The 4,535-nt window shown below is 34.7% G+C and overlaps 1 non-coding gene across 1 annotated transcript; it reads right to left on the bottom strand.

Annotated features, from left to right (window-relative positions):
• Positions 1–3,000: 3,000 nt before the first annotated feature.
• TRNAE-UUC lies at positions 3,001–3,072 on the bottom strand. Its single transcript has one exon. It is a non-coding gene; the product is annotated as a tRNA-Glu (tRNA).
• Between the last annotated feature and the right edge of the window lie 1,463 nt (positions 3,073–4,535).

Raw genomic sequence — 4,535 nt, 5'->3', positions numbered from 1 at the left:
CCACAGAAACTTCGGCGGACTTCGGCAAGAAATTACAATTGCTCGAAAGGAAGGTGGGTGCATTTAAGCATCTCCAGTGGCAATGCTTTAGTTTTATGGCTTATCTGGACAGGGGTATAGTACCACGGGGCTTAAGAGTTTTGAAAATGCCCTCATATGGAAACGCCTATCCGGAATTACTTAAACGGTGGCAGCAACTAAGTATTAAACTAAGCCTTGACTACATGGTTCTCATGAACGACTTTTTTTCTAGTAGTGAGAAAGAATTGAAAGAAGAGATTGTGAATATGAAGACTGATGTTATGGCTATGCCTTGATTTAATACTATGCTTAACTCCTACCAACAAATGCTGGATAGACTGCAAGCACTTGATGATCGGCTGGAGGCAATTAAGAAGCGAAAGCTACTACGGGATATGGCAGATTTTCAAAAAGGCCATATCTTCTCTTGGCCGAAGAATGATGTACTGTTTCCAAATAATAAAAAGACTGTGGTAAAAAAAGTTTCTATGGACACACAATCTCTTTTCTGAATCAGTATTGTTGCATTCGCCTTCTCGGGAGCAGGCATCAGTTAATGAATCTAATGATATGGTTGTGACTACACCTACCTTGGTTGTGTCACAATCAGCTGATGCAAATGCCACCTCACGTTTGATTGGGGTGAAATGGAGAGTGGGAATGACAACAAAAAAAAACAATGATGCTAAAAAAATGCATCAGTCGACATTAAACCTTTTTCAAAAGCGTTTTCAACTAGACCAGCTGGAGAGAGTGAAAGAACGATCTACATCGAGAGGGAGACCAACTATAAGGCAAACAGCACATCCAACCAAATTCAAGAACAACAGTCCAGCCAAGCAGGGGAAAATAATCCGACGATAATGCGAGGTATTTTAAATTTGTCAAACTTTATCCTGGAAGCTTCTCATTATGCATTACTTCAGAAAGGACTTAGCTTCATCCCGATGTCAGGTGATGACTTAGTTGCTTCACTGACTGATCTCAAACACTTTATTAGGAATGTAAATTTAAAAGTTATGTTTGTGACTTTAGATATTTCATCTTTATTTACTGTTATACCAAATGATTATGGCGTTAACTCTATTCGTGATTTTTTGAGTATGCAGTCCTCGTTACCAGCGAGGAATATAGAAAATATTTGTTCCCTACTGGATATGGTTCTAACTAACAATATTTTTCTGTTTAACAAACAATTTTATTTACAGCTTACTGGTGTGGCAATGGGCACACCAGTAGCCAATACTTATGCAAATTTAGTTCTGTTTCAATGGGAAAGGACATACATCTATGATAGTATTAATCCTTTGAATAAGAATGTATGTTTCTATCAACATTTCGTGGATGATTGTTTTTTAATTTGGAAAGGGTCCTCTGTTGAATTGACTGAATATATACATTATTTAAATAATACTACTGATTTCTTAAAATTTAAAATGGATTATTCAGATAGTTCTATAACTTTCTTAGATCTTAAGGATGAATTAAAGGGAGGTTTGATTAACACTTCTGTGTACAGAAAGGAGGTTCATGCAGGCAGGTATATACACAATACCAGTATGCATGCCCCCCATGTGTTTAAAGGTAATGTGACGGCGCAATTCAGTAGAATTAGCCGACTGAATACTGATGATCTATGTTTTCTTTCTCAGTTAGATGAAACATTGGATGAATTTATAAGCAGTGGCTATGACTCTGAATTATTATTAGCCATTAAAGCCAATACCATAGCGGATAGACAAACTAAATTGAAACCGATTTTTCTACTACCAGATGAATCCTTACCTGATTTAATAAGCGTGTGTTGAAGGAAGATAAAATTAGATATGTAGCAACTTATAATACTATGAGATATTTAGTTAAACATATTATTCAAAAATATTGGGTTGTCTTGATGGCATCTGCTGATGTCACGGTTGTTTTAGACAATAGACCATATTTTTCATATAGGAACATGAAAACATTAAAGAGCAGATTATGTTATAAAGACTTTAGAGAAAAACGTAGTCAACAACATTTTTCTAAATGTGGTACTCTTGGCTGCATGAATTGTACCTGTTGTATTGATATTATAGATTTTAATACTAGTAACACATTTATCCATCCCATAACACATAAAATGTATAAATTTAACATAGCAGCTACTTGTATTAATAATAATGTTGTTTATTTAGCAACTTGCACTATATGTCCTTCATTTTATGTGGGAAAAACAACTAGGAAGCTAAAAGAACGTATTACTGGGCATAAATCTGAGATAAGGAGGGCAAACGAAAAAAATGCCTTATATAAACATATATGTACCCATAGTATTGAACATAAATTTAAATTTAGGGTTATTGATATGGTATATACATCAGTCAGAGGGGGGGGTGATATCAATAACCTTTTAGAAATTAAAGAGTATGAATGGATATTAAGGTTATCAGCTGACCATTCACCTGGTCTGAATTCTGCTGCTACATTAAAACCAGTTTTGGTTAAACTACAACGTACTAGGTTATGCCGCTAGATGTTAAATATGGGCAGATAGGTTTATGAATTTATTTATGTAAATGTTTTTCATATGTATAAAAATTGTATTTATATTTTATTGGTAGTAATTTTAATGCTTTGTAGTTGTCACGTGATTTTTTTGGGGTTGCATGTCATGTGATTATTACTGACTCATATTTAAATGGATTGTTTCATTGAACCTTGTATTACTATTGAAGAAGGGCGTGTCACCCGAAAGCTTTGCTGTTTTATAAAGGTGCTTTTTTCTCAATGTTTGTGTTTTTTCATTGGATATTTCTACAGCGTTTCAGACTTATAGCCATTTTTAAGCCTAGCCAGTTACCCCATGTGAGAATCAAACTCTGCAACTTGTGTCTGTAAGGTAAACACCTTAACCATTATGCCAATCTCCCACCCTAATGGTCATGTTTGAATAGAGTTAGAAATGGACTCTGCTTCACATGGATGGGAAAGAGTGGCTTATTCCCATACCGGGATTTGAACCCAGACCATCTGAGTGAAAATCAGGAGTCCTAACCACTAGACCATATGGGACAAATGGAAACTCATCTGAGCCTGCTGCTTTCCTGGTGGGCTCCTCCTCTTCTCACATTGTAGGCTGTGTCTGGGGCAGTACAGCTTCTGTGTTTTTTTTTTATTCTTAGTACTCCTTACATCTACCTTTGATGTAATGTGGGCTTGCTGAGCAGAAGGGTGACAGAACTCCCTTCTTAGCTTCTTTGTTAGAAAGCCAGTACTCCTTCCTAGTCCATTACTTTATTTTTTATGTCCCACTTTGTCCTGTACCCCTCCTTTCTTTTGATGACTTCCTGGACTTCCACCATCAACTTTCCTTATGTACCTTATTTCTATAGCTGGCTCCACCATGTATCTCTACTATAGCCCTCACACATGCTGTTTTGAGGTGTTGCCATTCTTCTTCAACTGGATCTATTTCTTCCTCTTCTTGTCTTGGGGTACTAGATCCCTGAATAATTCATTGTACTTTCTCTCCACTCAATTTCCAGATCTTTGGTTTAGGGTAAGTTTGAGATGGAAACACTCAGCATGTTTTTCAGTAGTGGAAGAACCCCACAGAAGCAGAAGATGAACATGCAAACTCCAAACAGGCATTGGCCAGAGGTCAGGATCGAACTTTGTACCTTGTGCATGGGAGGTGAATACCTTAGCCATTGTGCTAGCCGGTTTATTATTTCTATTATTTCTTTACTTAAATCATTTAACACTATTCTCACTTTGTTATTTTCATACTCCGAAACAAATACTTTTATTATTTTATCACTTATATTGCAATTATTCAATATATCCCATAAAACTTCATGTTGTATCTTATCAAATGCTTTACTCTAATCACCTACCATAACTTTAATTTCAGCCTTTCTATTTATTAGAACATCTACCATTTTTCTCAATATCATCAACAATTTTTACTTCCTTTTTCTTTTTTACTAAAATTGTATCTTTAAGCAGCTTATCAATTTTATTTTCCAATCTTTTCCCTATTATTTTCATAAATATCTCATAGTCTATGCTATTCAGTGATATCAATCTCCAATTTCTATCTTCTTTTTCTCCTTTCTTCCATATACATTTCAATGCTCCCATTCATATTTCTTTTTCTGTTGCTTCTTTTCTAGCCATTCATTTAATACTTCCACAAAATATTTATTTTGCCACTCTTCCATATTATTATCCATATAATATTTGATCCCATCCAATCTTGTTGCTTTTTCCACATTTACTTCTTTTAAAATATCCTTCCATTCATTTACACTTATGTTTTCTTCTCGGCCTTCATTATCTTCTTTATTTAATCATTTAACTTTTCATTTTTGTTTTTCTTCTATTTCATTCCTTCTAAATGTTTTATTTCTATATCTTTTCTTATTACCTCCATTATTTTCTGCTGTGTTATCCCTCTTTTCACTTTCTCTTCTTTTAGTTCTCTTAGTATTGTTTTGTTTTCCTTTATTGTCTTATTTAAATATGGTGCAACT

Source organism: Protopterus annectens, chromosome 6.part0 (assembly GCF_019279795.1).
Source record: "Protopterus annectens isolate FY-2018-M chromosome 6.part0, PAN1.0, whole genome shotgun sequence".
NCBI classification, from domain to species: Eukaryota; Metazoa; Chordata; order Ceratodontiformes; family Protopteridae; genus Protopterus; species Protopterus annectens.
Note: the sequence above shows the minus strand (reverse complement) of the source record. Positions and strands in the feature narration are given on the sequence as shown.